The sequence below is a fragment of the Haematobia irritans genome, chromosome 3 (genome assembly GCF_050003625.1).
Source record: "Haematobia irritans isolate KBUSLIRL chromosome 3, ASM5000362v1, whole genome shotgun sequence".
Lineage (NCBI taxonomy): Eukaryota > Metazoa > Arthropoda > Insecta > Diptera > Muscidae > Haematobia > Haematobia irritans.
In genome coordinates, this window is record NC_134399.1 from 38,154,180 (window position 1) to 38,172,548 (window position 18,369).

At 36.2% G+C, this 18,369-nt stretch overlaps 1 long non-coding RNA gene across 1 annotated transcript; it reads left to right on the forward strand.

The window, feature by feature from the left end:
* Positions 1–1,336: 1,336 nt before the first annotated feature.
* LOC142228925 (uncharacterized) lies at positions 1,337–1,735 on the forward strand. Its single transcript, XR_012720289.1, has 3 exons — positions 1,337–1,378; positions 1,438–1,561; positions 1,624–1,735. It is a non-coding gene; the product is annotated as an uncharacterized LOC142228925 (long non-coding RNA).
* Positions 1,736–18,369: the final 16,634 nt, after the last annotated feature.

The following is an 18,369-nucleotide window of genomic DNA, read 5'->3' on the forward strand; positions in this document are numbered from 1 at the left end:
CACGCCAATTATGACCAGATTGGTGAAAAATATATATGGCAGCTATATCTAAATCTGGACCGATTTTTCCAAAATCAATAGGGATCGTCTTTGAGCCGAAACAGGACTCTATACCAAATTTTAGGACAATCGGACTAAAACTGCGAGCTGTACTTTGCACACAAAAATACATCAACAGACAGACAGACAGACGGACATCGCTAAATCGACTCAGAATTTAATTCTAAGCCGATCCGTATACTAAAAGGTTGGTCTATGATTACTCCTTCTTGGCGTTACATACAAATGCACAAACTTATTGTACCCTGTACCACAGTAGTGGTGAAGGGTATAATAAGTGAAAAAATTGTTTCATCAAGAACCTTCCTATATCAAAAAAATTACCATTACATCAATTTACATCCCGTCATCAGTTTAATTTGTCATTTTATGAATTCCTATTGCTGGAAATCTATTCTAACACACAGGCCAGCAAGTTCCTCGTTAGTAATTATTTCAAATTGCCAGTATATTAATTAATTAACAGTTATATGACACCAACATTATGGAAGAAAATCGAATTATGCACGTAAAAATGTTTAAAATATTTAAAGTTTTATTTATTAATACGTTTAATAATATAATTATATTCTGATTGGTATTATATTGTATGACAGCTTTCGCTTATTTTTAATATTATTTATAGTTTTTGTCGAAAAGAAATTATTAAATTGTACAAAATCCCCAGAAATTTGGTACTGACTTTCAGTTAGCACTGAGAAAAAAGTGCCTTCGAAACTAAAGGAAAAATTTTTCATCAATATAGTTTATCCATTTTATTTCCATTAAGGTAAATTTTTGTGAGATATAATAAAATTTACTCGTTTCAGTAAAAAAATCCTAAACTGTAAGCAGTTAGGAATAGTTCATTAACTAGAATAAGGCATGGAATTTTACTCATACTATTTTCTTCGCTGGGTATAAGAATTTACTACTGAACAAGAAAATTTTATTCACCGATAACAAAGCATTCGTAAAAATAAACAAAAACCGAACTAAAACCAAGTTTCCTCAAAATTAGTAAAATTTCTTATAAAATGATAATTGCGACTTCCTTTATAATAGAAAGTTTTTCATACATACGAACAACACTTGGCATAGAAAAATATTTTAGTTCATTCGTACTAAGAAGTATGCAATCCTTTCAAATCTTAAGGAAACACACTTGTTAGAATATAGGAAATTTTCCTATATTTCTATTGTCTACCTGCAATCGATACCTGTCATCGCAATCGATGTGTTTGCGCGTGGGTGTAATCGATATGTTTGCGCGTGGGTTGTTTTTTTAGTTGGAATCGCGTTGTTGTGGTATACGGAAAGATTGTTAAAAAATAATATGGTAAAATAATATAATAAATAACAAATAAAATATATAAAATATTTATTATTTTAAATTAGTGAGAAAAATTTTCTTTTTTTGAAAATAAATCTATCAATGTTCGTGATGGTATATAAAGAAAGAAAACACCAGCAGAATAACAACCCTTTCATTTGTCTTCATTTTGGAATCTTCAATTATCAGGTAATATTCAGTGACGCTAACCTTTTGCAACAAAAATGTTTTATGATTTTTTATATTTGTAGGTATTGAAATTGTAAAAGGAGGACAAAATCGTTAGGCAGCAACTTATTAAAAGTGAAAAGTACAAGAAGAAGAAAAAGTGCGTTTTACAGTTGATAATATCACATGGAAATATAATAAATAATAATAAACTAATATTTCAAGGAGATTCGATGCTGTTGATTCTTAATAAATATATTCAATATATTAATAAAACATGTCTTTTATTGAAGATAAAATTGCTTATATAAATAAATAAAATTGTATTTAAAAACGAAGGTAAGCAGTTCTAATTATGAAGTAAAAGTTTTACCACAAATGTGTAAGATTTGTCCATGTGAATGAAAAAATTTCAATAAAATCATTCCATATATGAATTCAAATCAGTTAAATTTTTTCATTCTGTAGTATAGTGGTACATAAATATAGGAAAATGTAAACTAATATATGGAATGCATTATACCTAATTTCTACGAAAATCACATCGTTCCAACAAATAAAAATGTCTTTGGCGCTATACGAAGTTCAACTTTCTTCACAATGAGTTCATTTTAACTTAAAGAAGGGGTCACTTTTTTCTGGGTGTAGAAAATAATTATCAATTTTACTGTAGAGGGTGTGGAGGAAGAAACTAACACGTCCGTTTTATACAAAAATTCTCAAAGATTTTATTTTATTTTTCATTTCTTTTGACAATACAATGACAATGCAAATATTGTGAATTCAAGGCTTACTGTTTTAAATTTTGATTACATAGAAACAAGTAAATTAAACTAAAGTTGTGTGAAGATGTATGCTACAAGGGTAATGTCTGTTTTTTTTTTTTTTGTTGAGAACGCGATTTTCTAAACAATTTCTCAACTTGAATATTACCCTAATCCTTTGAAAATATGTTTATTTTGTTATTGAATTTTAGTATTTTCCAAACGTTTGTGTTTATTGAGATGTATCTATTAAAATGATTTGTGTAAATTTATAACGCAAACACGGATCATATTTTTGTTTCGAAAAAATTGCGGATCATATTTTTGTTTCGAAAAAAGTGCATGATATGGTATTAAATGATCGGCGAATAAGTGCGTGAAATTGCTAATGTCATGGGTATCTCAAATGATCGAGTCCATTTAATTTTGCATGAAGAACTACAGACGAAAAAGCTTTCTGCAAGATGGGTGCCGCATTTGTTAACAGTCGATCAAAACCGCATAAGAATGAACATTTCTCAAGCTTGTTTGGATCGTTTTAAGCGAAATAAAATGGATTTTAAGCGTCGTTTCATAACTGTTGATGAAACATGGATCCACCACTATACTCCAGAGACAAAAGAACAATCCAAACAATGGACTGAAGCTGGAGGAAGTGCCCCAAAGAAGGTAAAAACAATTCAATCGGCTGGTACGGTTATGGCAACGGTTTTTTGGGACTTCAAAGGTATTTTATTAATTGACTATCTGCAAAAGTGGTAAAACAATAAATTCAGAGTACTAGTGCAATCTTTTGGGTCAATTAAATGTACAAATGCGAAAAAACGTCCTGGCTTACAACACAAAAAAATAATTTTTCATCAAGACAACGCACCAGTGCACAAGAGTGTTTTAGCAATGGCTAAAATCAACGAATAAAAGTACGAGTTGCTTGACCACCCACCTTATTCTCCTCCTTAGCTCCCAGTGATTTTACTTGTTCCCACATCTAAAAAAAATCCTTGCTGGCAAGCGTTTTACCTCAAATGAAGATGCAATTACAGTAGCAAACCACTATTTTGAAGAAAAGGGATAGAATTGCTAGAAAAGCGTTGGACTAAGTGTATTGAAGTTTCAGGAGATTATATTGAAAAATAAGAATATTTTTGAAAAATTAACTATTCTCTTTCATTGATAGGCTAAGAAGTTTCCGAACTGCCCTCGTATGTATATTTGAATGTAAATTATGTATGTGAAATAAAATATGTATTGAAAATATGTAATTAAAATATTGGTTTAATATAGTAAAGTTTATTTGTTTGATTTGTATTGTATTATTTTTCAATAACAGTTTTTTTCTAAAATAAATAAAAGCACATTATTCTTCTTCTTTTTCAAATAAAGGACTAGGTGTGTGTGCTTGCGTGTAATAACTTAATTCAATATCGCACCCTCATTAATTACCGCTCCCTGCTACCTAAATAAACGCCGTGAACGAAATAAATACTTCTGTAAATTTGTTCGGAGCAATGAACATAGTACCGGTTTTAGCGACGAAAGTATACAATAATGTAATAATTCATTTTTGAGAAACTGCTAGTGTCTCTTTCCCAATTTGAAGTTTTTGAAAATAATTTCTTGAGTGGGTTATCTTTGTTTACTTCTTTCCAGAATTAGTAATTGTACGAACAATGGGCTTCTGTTCCAAGTTATTCTATTTATGGTGTTTTAAAAACTCCTCCCACTTCACAACATCGCTTCTTGACATAACCATCGAAATCAGGTTACTATAAAATGACATTTCTTTTGAATGCGAATCAATTCATTAATTAGAAGAACAATAGAAACCACATCCATATTTTAGCCCAAAACATCTTGTCAAATTATTTGAATGATATTTCGTTATTGTTATGATTGATTTTAGAAAATACCATTTTTGAATTTGGTTGTCTATATTGGCCATCGCATTTGTTAGCAGTTAGCAGTGTGATTTAGAGTTATGACCACGTTGGGCGACATTAGAAAATGCCATAAAATAGTGTATTAGAAAATCCACATGGGTATTCATAATAGGCATAGACTATGAAACACTGCAGGGATCGTGTCATATCACTATTATTATTATACTAAATTATTATGACGTTATATTTCTTTTCGTAGGTGGTAGAAAATTTTTTAATTATACCCACCACCATAGAATTGTGATGGGGGTATAATAAGCTTCATTCCGTTTGTAATATATATATATATATATATATATATATATATATATATATATATATATATATATATATATATATATATATATATATATATATATATATATATATATATATATATATATATATATATATATATATATATATATATATATATATATATATATATATATATATCAAGAAAGTGTTTTGACAATGGGATAAAAATTATGTTTTGTTCCAAAATTAAATATAATGAAATTTTAAAAAAATATTTTATTATGTATTTTGCAAAGTATACATACGTACACAGAATTAAAAAAATATTTAATATTTCAATTATTTCTAGAATTTGAAATATTTGGCAATGTCAAAAGACTTTCTTGACATACTGTATATATATATATATATATATATATATATATATATAATATATATATATATATATATATATATATATATATATATATATATATATATATATATATATATATATATATATATATATATATATATATATATATATATATATATATATATATATATATATATATATATATATATATATATATATATATATATATATTCTTGATCAGGGAGAAATTGTAAGACGACGGCCAGACGGACAGATGGGTCTGCACGCAGGCCAAGTTCGAAGATGAGCTATATCGGTCCAGGTTTTGATATAACTCCCATATAAACCGATGCCCCGGTTTGGGGTCTTGGACTCATATAAACCTTAGTTTTTATCCAATTTACCTGAAATTATATATCTAGAGGTATTCTAGAGCCGGAAATGGTGAGTACCGGTACATGTTTTGATATAGCCCCCATATAGACCGATCTCCCGATATTACTTCTTGGTCTTCTATAATCCGTACTTTTTATCCAATTTGCCTGAATTTGGAAATCTAGGGGTATTCTAGGATCATAAAGAGATGTGCCGAAAATGATGATTATTGGGCCATGGTTTGATATAGCCCCCATATAGACCGATCTCCCGATTTTACTTCTTGGGCTTCTATAATCCGTAGTTTCTATCCAATTTGCCTGAAATTGGAAATCTAGAGGTATTCTAGGACCATAAAGAGATGTGCCGAAAATGGTGATTATTGAACCATGGTTTGATACAACCTCCCAATAGACCGATCTCACGATCTTTATTCTTGGGCTTCTAGAATCCGTACTTTTTTTATTTCAATTTGCCTGAAATTTGAAATCTAGAGGTATTCTAGGACCATAAAGTGGTGTGCCGAATATATTGTGTATCGGTACAGTTTTTGATATAGCCCCTTATAAACAGGCCCCCCTATTTGGGGTGTAGATTCTAGAAATACAATTAGATGTGCTCAATACTGTGTGTATCCCTCCATGTTTTTGGCGTAGCCCCCATTAGACCGATCTCCCGATTAAACTCCTAGGGTTTCTAGAAATTTTTGTTTTTATCCGATTTGTCGCAAATTGGAAATATACTGGCATTTTAAACTAGAGGTGTGCACGTGAGTAATATTGTGCTCACGCTCACGCACACTCACGACGGAGAAATCTTATTCACGCACACTCACGCACGATATTTTTTGGTAGGACTCACGGTCACGCACGCTCACGAAAAGAAAATTTATACTCACGCACGCTCACGCACGAAAATGTTTTAAATGTCATGACTCACGAAATATATCGTGACTCACGAAAAATGTCGTGACTCACGAAAAACTTCGTGACTCACGAATAATTTTATGAGTGATTTACCTATAGAACCTGACTGAAAACATGAGTATGGTTAAAATCGAGTGCGTTATAAAAATCTTACCACGTAGGATGTTACTAAAATTATAAATGAATTCAACTCGTAAGCATTTTATGTTCGTAAGCGGGACTATTTTCGTGAGCGTGTTTTTCCGAAATTCGTTACTCACGCACACTCACGAAGATATTGTTTTCGTGACCAACGCTCACGCACGACATTTGGTTGGTTAATCACGCTCACGCACACTCACGCCGTTGCCGTCAGCGTGAGTCACGAAAATGTTCGTGAGTCACGACACTTTCGTGTCACGTGCACGCCTCTATTTTAAACCCACAGAAAAGTGTATATGATTTAGTTTTTATCGGTCCATTTGGTAAGGCCTCCATATAGACCGATTTCAGATCTTGAGGGTACAGAATGTGCACTGATCATGAAAATTGCTTGAAACTGAATGTAAATTTTCCAGATTTTCCTTCTCGTAATCATTTGAATATTTGGGGTAAAAATCTACAGATTTTAGATTTCAAATCAAGGCGTTATTTCATCATTTTCTTGCATACTTACAAGAGATGTTTATGATTCCTCTGAAACTTAAACAAAAAATGGTTCTTATAAATCCGGAATCTGATCTAATCTTCATAGGTAAAATCTTTACATTTATCTTCGGAAGTGTACTAGCAAAATAGAGACATACCTTGACAATTCACCATGGTTTTGTTTATTTGCAGTGCGCAGTCATTCCACTCAATTGCGCAGTCAAGTGACTCAAATTCTTTTTGGAAAACGTGAATTACCGTACAAATCAGTCAATACATTCATACCTTTTTTGTAATGCAAAAAGGTATGAATGTATAGGAGTTTACATGTTTTTCCAATATTCGGTGTTTCATCAAAAGAACAAACGAAAGAAAACAAATTAAAGCCAAATTTAAAAATCACTCAATTGCAGACGTAAAAGAGTCCTCTACGGTGTGCAGACAAACTACAGTGCTGTGAATTCACTTGAGATGTCTATACCTTCCTTGGTCTATGGTACTAGTTGAACTCATCTGCTTGGGAAATTATCTGTCATCAAACCTCTTTGAAATTTTCAAAGGAAACTTTTGTATTTGATTCATGGTGGTGGGAATTTAAGATTCGGCCCGGCCGAACTTACTACTGTATGTACTTTTTATACCCTTCACCACTACTGTGGTACAGGGAATAATAAATTTGTGCATTTGTATGTAACGCCAAAAAGGAAAAGTCTGAGACCCATCGTTTAGTATACCGATCGTCTTAGAATTAAATTCTGAGTCGATTTGGCGATGTCCGTCTGTCTGTCTGTCTGTCTGTCTGTCTGTCTGTCTGTCCGTCTGTCTGTCTGTTGATGTATTTTTGTGTGCAAAGTACAGCTCGCAGTTTTAGTCCGATTGTCCTAAAATTTGGTATAGGGTCCTGTTTCGGCTCAAAGACGATCCCTATTGATTTTGGAAAAAATCGGTTCAGATTTAGATATAGCTGCCATATATATTTTTCACCGATCTGGTCATAATTGGCGTGTATATCAACCGATCTTTCTCAAATTCCGTACATCCGAATATTTTATGAGTCTCGAAAAACTTGCAAAATATCAGCCAAATCGGTTCAGATTTAGATATAGCTCCCATATATAGCTTTCGCCCGATTTACACTCATTTGCCCACAGAGCCCAATTTTTTGCTCCGATTTAGTTGAAATTTTGCACAGGGAGTAGAATTTGCATTGTTGCTATGCGTGCCAAATTTGGTTGAAATCGGTTCAGATTGAGATATATCTCCCATATATAGCTTTCGCCCGATTTACACTCATATGACCACAGAGTCCAATTTTTACTTCGATTTAGTTGAAATTTTGCACAGGGAGTAGAATTAGCATTGTTGCTATGCGTGCCAAATTTGGTTGAAATCGGTTCAGATTTAGATATAGCTCCCATATATATATTTTTCTGATTTCGACAAAAATGGTCAAAATACCAACATTTCCTTGTAAAATCGCCACTGCTTACTCGAAAAGTTGTAAAAATGACTCTAATTTTCCTAAACTTCTAATACATATATATCGAGCGATAAATCATAAATAAACTTTTGCGAAGTTTCCTTAAAATTGCTTCAGATTTAAATGTTTCGCATATTTTTATTTTTTACTAACATTGTGTTCCACCCTAGTGCTTTAGCCGACTTAAACTTTGAGTCTATAGATTTTGCAGAAGTCTATCAAATTCTGTCCAAATCGAGTGATATTTAAATGTATGTATTTGGGACAAACCTTTATATATAGCACCCAACACATTTGACGGATGTGATATGGTATCGAAAATTTAGATCTACAAAGTGGTGCAGGGTATAATATAGTCGGCCCCGCCCGACTTTAGACTTTCCTTACTTGTTTTTTAGTTAAATTAGGGTGAGTCGAACATACATTTAGCTGAAGGAAAACATCTGTACTTTTACACGTACGGTGTTGCTGATATATATGGCAACCAACTTTACGTTGATAACATTTCTAAGCCGTTCGTCTAACAGCTGACAGTGACATTTCATTCTATTGTTTACAAGCCTACAAAAGCATTTTGATCTATTGCATTCGGAAGTAGTTATTCGTGATAGAAAATCAAGCGTGCACTCAAAAAAAAGTTTACTTGGATCCAAAGATTTTGACCTTCCTTTAAGGATTTTAGTATTGATTCCGAGCCAAAGATGTGGCTTCTTTAAAATACAGACATTTTTTGCGGACCTTCCTGGCTTTAAATCTAGGATCGATAAAATTCAAATTGGATACAGATCTCATTCATCGAATTTTTATTCCCTGTTTGCGATGTATTAATAAAGGTATTCATGTACAAACAAATTCCAGTTTCACAATCCAAATTATGCCAAGTACTTCAAAGTAAAAACTGTTTTCTTAATGCTAAAAAAACTTTAAACCAAAGATGCAAATCCTTAAAATAAGTATTAGCCTATATTTGAAGCGTTTTTATCTTCAATTTAAAATTCAATATGCCAGTTGAGTTAAAGACGATTTCTTTAAATTAAAAATGTTTTTCTTTATTTTAAGGAACATGTGCCTTACTTCAAAGATCTACAACTTCAACAGAGAGACGCAAAATTTCAAGATTTGTGACCTAAATTTGATTAAAAAAATTTTTGAAGCAAGGATTAAAAACTTTCTTTTAATAAACTTGTCATTATTTAAAAAAAAAAAATTGTCCTTAGTATTGCGTAAATTTCGAGTCCTAAAATTTAAGTTGCATAATCTTCCATATTAGGTCAATATTTTTTTCAGTGTGATGGTGTGATTGCTTTAAAACCTAACCTTTGTTTCTCGTTGCATTGCTCGTTACCATGATATTGTTGGTGGTGTATCGCGTCCAAAAAGTGGACGAAAAGAAACTGTAAGAAGACCAAAAATGAGTCGAAAGGTAAAGGGCAGATTTGTTCAAAATCCACACCCCAGTAATAGAAAACTTGCTTGTGAGCTGAACATATCGCGAGAACGGATGCAACACATATTGAAAAATGACCCTGGACTTTGATGTTTCATAAAATGCAAGAGCTCAACCATGCGACGAAAAAGGCTGGAAAGGGGCAAAGAGCTGCTTCGCTTGCGCGAAATTGGACGAATTTGGTTTTCTCGTATGAGAAACCATTTCAAATTGAGCAAAATGTTGCCAAAGACGTCAACTGAAAATTTACACCAGAACTTAAGCGCCGCTGATGTTAATGACGTGGACCGTCCTTACTGCAGATGACCGCTGCCCGCTCGTATTCTTCAACCGTGAAGTAAAAATAAATTTTCGGGAAAATGTCCTAAAGAGAGTATTGAAGCCGAGACAACTATTTCCAACAGGCTTCAGCATCATCGCACTCAGCACGCGTCTACAAAAAAATCTCCGCATCTCAATCGGGCTTTTACTCCTGGGACATTTTGGAGAGGTTGGCATTAAAAAATCGTCTCAAGACGGTGTTTTTCCGGGAATTGGCCGAAATGCCGCAGACACACTTTCGTATAACGTATGATGGCTTTGTCGGCCGTTTGAAAACTGTGTTCTTTTGTTAAAGTTTTTTGAAAATTTCAAATTTTCCATCATATTTTTTTTTACAAAATTACAAAAAAAAAAACAAACAGGGAAAAGCCAATTGGAAACTATGTTTGTTTGTCTCAAAATTTCGGTTGGAAGGAAAGAATTATTTTTTGCGTGTAGTTAAAAAAATTCATGGCTTCTAATCCGGTTTTGTATCACTTCCAGGATCCAAAAAGAACATTTTCATTATTATTTGGTTGCACATTTTTTACTGGGAACCTCTTGCACATTGAGTATTGATATATTGAAATTCCATATTTTATTTCGGATTCTCGCGAGTTGTGTACCATAACAAAAAACTCAATTATATGGCGTACCCATATCAACACGTTTTGCTTTATTTATTTTAATTAATTATCGTTCATTGTCTCCTTTCCGTTTTTTATTGATCTGCGACTAATTCAATTTAATTAATACTAATGTAAATGATATACGTTGCATAACTTTATTATACAAGATTATTTATAGAGTCTAGGTGCCTCAGTAGAATCATGTTTCGACTGTCGAATTTAATTTTCGAATATCAATTATATCATGTTCTGGTGCATGGATAGCCATGCTCGATACCAAAGCCAAATACAAATAGTGTCGAATGATGAAATAGCCAAAGCCTCATCAAAAATCAAATAAAATAGATAGGGTTAATAAACTCTTCAGTTTGGGGCACATATGTCAGCGAAATTTGTGTATTTGCATTTGAGATTATTCTGTTATATTTTATGAGTTTTCCGTTGGTCGTCTTTAATTTTAGCATACGTTAAATAATAAATTTAATGTTAATTTCATTTTGAGCCATAGATACCTATTGGGGGGTGGGGGACTTACATAAATATATGTAGTAAGGGTGGCCACACAATCTTCAAGCCCATGCTGTTTTACATCATATTATCTTTTATGGTTGACAATAATGTTGTAAACAGAATGAAAATGCGATTTAATTTATGGAATATTTTCGCAAGTTTTAAATTCACATAATCAGAATAGGGATGAAGTGACGCAGAAGAAACCACTACGCATGTAAACGTGTTGATTGGACCACGTAAGCCCAATACTGCGTAGATAATTACGCAATTAATTCAATATTATTGTTTATTTGGAATTTTTTAGATAATTCTACATGCGTCACTAATTGTGACGCACTGAAAAAAGTTCCAACCACCAAATTTTTACCATCAATCATGACAACCATTTCTCTCGATACTTTTCAGGGAAAATGTTAAAGTAAATAAAATATTTCAAAATTTTTTTATACACATATAAAATAAATTTATATATAATTTTAGCTCTTATATGTCAGAGCTGCGAGTTAGGTTAGGTTAGGTTAGGTTAAAGTGGCAGCCCGATTAAGATTCAGGCTCACTTAGACTATTCAGTCCATTGTGATACCACATTAACTAAAAGTACCTATTACATATGGGCACTTCTAGTTTTAACCGCTGAACCTTCTTGATTATTTTTCTTTGTTGAACCAACCAGATTGTTCCAAAAATATTAGCAGACTGCTTAAGTTAACGTTTTCCAGATCCGCCAGTAATCTGAAGCTATATGCTCCTAAAAGTTGCTTGCGCTTTACACAAAATGCAGGACACTCACACAAGAGGTGTTTAATTGATTCTTTTTCCTCCGCATCATGACAGCTCATACAATAGTCATTATACTTCGCGCCAATAGTTTTTGCAAAATCTCCTATCAGGCAGCGACCCGTTATAGCAGATATCAGGAGTGATATCTGACGTCTCGAGAACATTAGCATATCTAGTGTGCGGTTTAAGTTGAAATGGGGCCATATTTGCTTGGTGTCGTTACAACCCTTGCAATTCTCCCATCGAACATTTGCCATCATAACAGCCTTCTCACGCAGCATGAGCTTGCAGGTAGCTAGGGGCATACCAACAAATTCTAGTTCCCCTGGAATATGTAAGGTAGTCCCTAGCCTTGCCAACTCATCCGCTTCGCAGTTCCCCGGTATGTTCCTATGGCCAGGCACCCATATTAGGTGAATATTGTACTGCTCAGCCATCTCATTGAGAGATTTGCGGCAATCGATGGCCGTTTTCGAGTTGAGGAACACAGAGTCCAAGGATTTTATGGCAGGTTGACTGTCTGAGTATATATTAATGCCCACATTTTTTGGAACATTACTTCTCAGCCAATTCGCCACCTCTCTTATTGCTAATATTTCAGCCTGAAAAACACTACAGTGATCAGGTAATCTTTTCGCTATTCGAAGTTCCAGATCTTTAGAATATACTCCGAAACCCACTTGGCCATCCAATTTGGAGCCATCAGTGTAGAAATCTATATATCTTTTATTCCCCGGGGTCCGTGTACACCACGCCTCACTGTTGGGAATTAGAGTCTCAAACTTTTTGTCGAAAAGTGGGCTCGCCAAAGTGTAATCCACTACGTTAGGCACATCTGGCATTATTTTGAGGACCGAACTGTGACCGTAACTTTTTTCCGACCACAGCGATAGCTCGCGCAACCGCACAGCCGTTGTTGCAGCTGACTGTTTGGCCAAAATGTCTAAAGGCAATAGATTCAGTATGACATTAAGGGAGTTTGTTCCTGTCTTGCTGAATGCACCTGAGATACACAAGCACGCCATACGCTGAACTTTGTCTAAACTTGTCGGCTGGTGAAGTGCCGGCCACCAGACTACAACACCATATAGCATTATAGGTCTAACCACTGCCGTGTATAGCCAATGTACAATTTTTGGTTTTAGTCCCCACTTTTTCCCTATTGCCTTTTTGCACGAGTATAAAGCTACCGTTGCTTTCCTCGCCCTTTCTTCAATATTAAGCTTAAAGTTCAGCTTCCTGTCCAAAATAACGCCAAGGTATTTTGCACACTCCCTAAAGGGAATTTCAATACCCCCTAAGGAAATGGGCCTAACCGTGGGAGTTTTGCGATCTTTGCAGTACATGACTATTTCTGTCTTTGCAGGATTTACCCCAAGACCATTATCTTTCGCCCATTTCTCACTCATCCGGAGGGCTCTCTGTATAATATCTCTAATTGTTGATGGGAATTTTCCCCTGACTGCTATCGCCACATCATCTGCGTATGCCACCACTTGTATCCTTTCTTTTTCTAGGGAAACCAGAAGGTCGTTTATAGCAACATTCCAAAGAAGAGGTGATAGAACTCCTCCTTGAGGAGTGCCTCTGTTCACATACTTTTGTATGTTTGCTTGTCCTAGTGTGGCTGAAATACGTCTCTTCATTAGCAGTTCGTCTAACAGCCTGAGTATACATGGATCAACATTCAGAGTTGTCAGTCCATTTAATATCGAGCTCGGATGGACATTATTGAACGCCCCTTCGATGTCTAGAAACGCCACGATTGTGTATTCTTTGACAGATAGTGAGCTTTCAATAAAGCTGACTAGTTCATGTAGTGCGGTCTCAGTAGACCTGCCCTTCGAGTATGCATGCTGTCGTTTCGAAAACAAACTTGAGTCGATGCTAGTTCTAAGATAAATATCTATCATCCTCTCCAGAGTCTTAAGTAGGAATGAGGATAAGCTGATTGGTCGGAAATCCTTCGCCCTCGAGTGAGAGGCTTTTCCCGCTTTAGGTATGAAAACGACTTTTGTTTCCCTCCACTTTCCTGGGATATATGATAAGTTGATACATCCTTTATATATCACCGACAACCAGGGGATAATTTTGTCAGTTACAGCTTGTAACTCCGCCGGAGTAATTCCATCAGGTCCAGGGGATTTTAATGGTCCAAAGCTATTTAGCGCCCATCTTATTCTAGTTTCCGATACAATTTCCTCGACAGGAAACGACCGCTGAGCAACTGTGGCACCGCCAGTACATGGTTCAACCGTCTGATTTCCAGGAAAATGTGTGTCCAATAGTACCTCCAGCGTCTCCTCACTGGACGTTGTCCAATTGCCCTCCGATGTTTTAATGAAACCTGGAGCGGAGTTGGTGGATGCTAGAACCTTCCGTAGTCTGGAAGCCTCGGACGTATTCTCAATACTGCTGCAGTAAGCATTCCAAGAGTTATGCTGAGCATTTCTCAGTTCTCGCTTGTATCCTCTCAGATTCTTATTGTAAGCGTCCCAGTCCTCAGGGGCTCTGGTGGACTTTGCCTTGTTAAAGAGCTTCCTGCAGGATTTCCTCATATTACTTAATTCCGTAGACCACCATGGTGGTCGATGTTTCCCCCTTGGCTTTCCTCTAGGGCATGCAGCTTTCAGTGAGATGTTGAAGGCCTTAGTAATCCGCTCCACTGCGTGTTCGATATCTTGCACATTTCTCATATTTGTCTCTGTTATTTCCGGTATCATCATATTGAACGATTCCCTATACCTATTCCAGTCAGCTTTCCTAACATTTGGCGGAAATATGATCTTGGTGATATGAACATCAAATTTGAAACTGATGTAGCGATGATCTGAGAAGCTGTGTTCACTTAAAACCTGCCACTCAGATATCATTTCATTCAGTTCTTGCGAGGCCAAGGTGATGTCCAAAACCTCTTGCCTGTTTTTAGTGACAAAGGTTGGGACATCTCCCTTGTTGCAAACTACCAGATTAGTACGCAAAATAAACTCTATTAGCGACTCTCCCCTTGCATTAGTATCACTACTTCCCCATACACTATGATGTGCATTCGCATCGCATCCCATAATGAGTTTCGTCTTTGTTTTCAGTGACTCCTCCACTAAGGTCTTAACGGCATATGGAGGCATCTCCCTGTCATGTCCCATGTAGACCGAAGATACCCAATATTTGCATTTGGCTATTTCTAAACTTGCAACGACAGTGTCTGTATTGCACATTGAAGGAAGCAGAAACAAATTGAGCTCGTTTTTAGCAATTATACAGGCTCGATTTACATCATTACCAGTATACTGCAATAGTTTGAACCCCGGAGTACTTAATTCACATATTTTGTTTTTATAAACATATGGTTCTTGAATAAGAACTATATCTATGTCCCCTTTCATCAGGAGAACTTTTAAGGCAGCACATGCAGCCTTACAATGATGAAGATTTATCTGGAGGATCCGTAGGACCATCGAGATTTTCAACAACCGTCACATCAGCCGCTTCAATCGAGTCATCAAGAATGTCCTCTTCAGAGATATCGGTGACTCTCGCAATAACCATAGGTTCAACTTTGGTGAGTTCTGAGGCAGTAGAAGCCTCCTCACGCATACGGTATCTATCCATGTCTTCAAATGTCTTGGTATCCCCCTCGACTTCGCAAGAGGATCCGCTTACTTCTGATTCAGACAGAGGCTTGTCCATTTCTGAATCCTTTAGCTGATCGTTTTTATACACCTTCATTTGGATATAATGAAAGCCATAACATACACGGCCCTGGGACTTTGCTAGATGTGGCAAAGACTGAGTGTTCAATATAAACACTGCATGCCATCTTGGCCCATCCACTTCATCCAAACGGCCAACCTTCCAATCAGCTGTTGGAAGATCTGGATTGCATTGTTTCAGCCTATTTAAAATAGATTCAGGGTCAGGAGGGTTTGCAGGTATCCACGCATGTGCTCTTGGTCTAGCCGGTATGTCTTTCTTCTCGACTAACTCTAGAGCAGCTCCTTCCCAAACTTCACCAATTAATATCAGAGCAGCTTTAAAACATTCTATAGACCTCTGGTCCTCAAATGCGACTAGCTTAAATCGTCCTTGATACCAACCAGCCTCTTGGTGTCGAGGATCTGGGCCGGGAAACTTTTCCAGCACCTGTGAGAAGACGCCAGACAAAGCATTCTCAATTTCCCCCCATTTTTGCTTTGGAACCATACCGTCCAATGCTCCTTTATTTATGATAGCCATCACAAGGCTGTCTTTAGCAACTGAGGCAAACGATCGTTGATCCCTTTTGGAGGATGGCAGCTCATCCGGTGATCGTTCCCTTTTTCCAGCCTCAAGAATTCCTTGAGCCCATTTTAAGGAATCGCTTTGTTTAGCCGACAACGTGCTTGGGTCGACTGATCCTAATTTCTTTAGGATAAACAAAGCATTTCTGCGTTCTTTGAATCTCTTTCGTGAGGGATTACCTCCTTTTGATGCCGTTACCTTGGAAAAGGTCCGACTTGTCAAATTGTCGCCACCTGTCGACCCGTCTACAGGTCGACTAATTGGGCCTAACTCTTGGTCATTGCCCAAATTTATAACTTCAGTCGATACCCGTCCACTGGGCCCTGAAGTTAGCAACCCAGTGGATGTCTTTGAATTTCTCTGCATGGTGGCCTAATATCCCACCACACTTGAAATTCGTAGTAGGTTCTTATTACGATGATTTTATCCGCTATTAAAAAACACGTCCGTTCCGTTCGACGGTTGAAATAAAATAAAGCTGCGAGTTAGTCATTGGCGTAGCTACACGCAAAAAATAATTTTTCTCAAACGAAATTCTCGTATACCATTTTTTCCGATGTAAAAAAAATTGTAGTATTCAGCTTCCAATTAGCTATCCATGTGATATTAGTAGACTAAACAATTTCATAGCTGGTCCAAAGATTTTGTATTTACACTAATGATTTTGGTATTGATTCCGAGCCAAAGAAGCGGATAAAGTAAGGATACATTTAAGACACAGTTCTCTTTTAAATTTGAGTTTTGCATACTTGATTCTAGGAAACAAATTTTGATTGATATGTTTTTTTTGGCATTTTTCTCCATCCTTTAAAAACGTGTTAACGATAGCTTAAATTTCAAATTCCGAATCAACTTCAAGTAAAAACAAGTAAGGAAAGTCTAAAGTCGGGCGGGGCCGACTATATTATACCCTGCACCACTTTGTACATCTAAATTTTCGATACCATATCACATCCGTCAAATGTGTTGGGGGGCTAGGTTAGGTTAGGTTAGGTTAAAGTGGCAGCCCGATTAAGATTCAGGCTCACTTAGACTATTCAGTCCATTGTGATACCACATTAACTAAAAGTACCTATTACATATGGGCACTTCTAGTTTTAACCGTTGAACCTTCTCGATTATTTTCTTCTGTTGAACCAACCAGATTGTTCCAAAAACATTAGCTCATACAATAGTCATTATACTTCGCACCAATAGTTTTTGCAAAATCGCCTATCAGGCAGCGACCCGTTATAGCAGATATCAGGAGTGATATCTGGCGTCTCGAGAACACTAGCATATCTAGTGTGCGGTTTAAGTTTAAATGGGGCCATATTTGCTTGGTGTCGTTACAACCCTTACAATTCTCCCACCGAACATTTGCCATCATGACAGCCTTCTCACGCAGTAAGAGCTTGCAGGTAGCCAGAGGCACACCAACAGATTCTAGTTCCCCTGGAATGTGTAAGGTAGTTCCTAGCCTTGCTAGCTCATCTGCTTCGCAGTTCCCCGGTATGTTCCTGTGGCCAGGCACCCATATTAGGTGAATATTGTGCTGCTCAGCCATCTCATTGAGAGATTTGCGGCAGTCGATGGCCGTTTTCGAGTTGAGGAACACAGAGTCCAAGGATTTTATTGCAGGTTGACTGTCTGAGTATATATTAATGCCAATATTGCTTGGATCATTACTTCTCAGCCAATTCACCACTTCTCTTATTGCTAATATTTCAGCCTGAAAAACACTTCAGTGATCAGATCTTTAGAATATACTCCGAAACCCACTTGGCCATCCAATTTGGAGCCATCAGTGTAGAAATCTATATATCTTTTATTCCCCGGGGTCCGTGTACACCACGCCTCACTGTTGGGAATTAGAGTCTCAAACTTTTTGTCGAAAAGTGGACTCGCCAAAGTGTAATCCACAACGTTAGGCACATCTGGCATTATTTTGAGGACCGAACTGTGACCGTTACTTTTTTCCGACCATAGCGATAGCTCGCGCAACCGCACAGCCGTTGTTGCAGCTGACTGTTTGGCCAAAATGTCTAAAGGCAATAGATGCAGTATGACATTAAGGGAGTTTGTTCCTGTCTTGCTGAATGCGCCTGAGATACATAAGCTCGCCATACGCTGAACTTTATCTAAAGAAGTCGGTTTCTGAAGTGCCGGCCACCAGACTACACCATATACCATTAT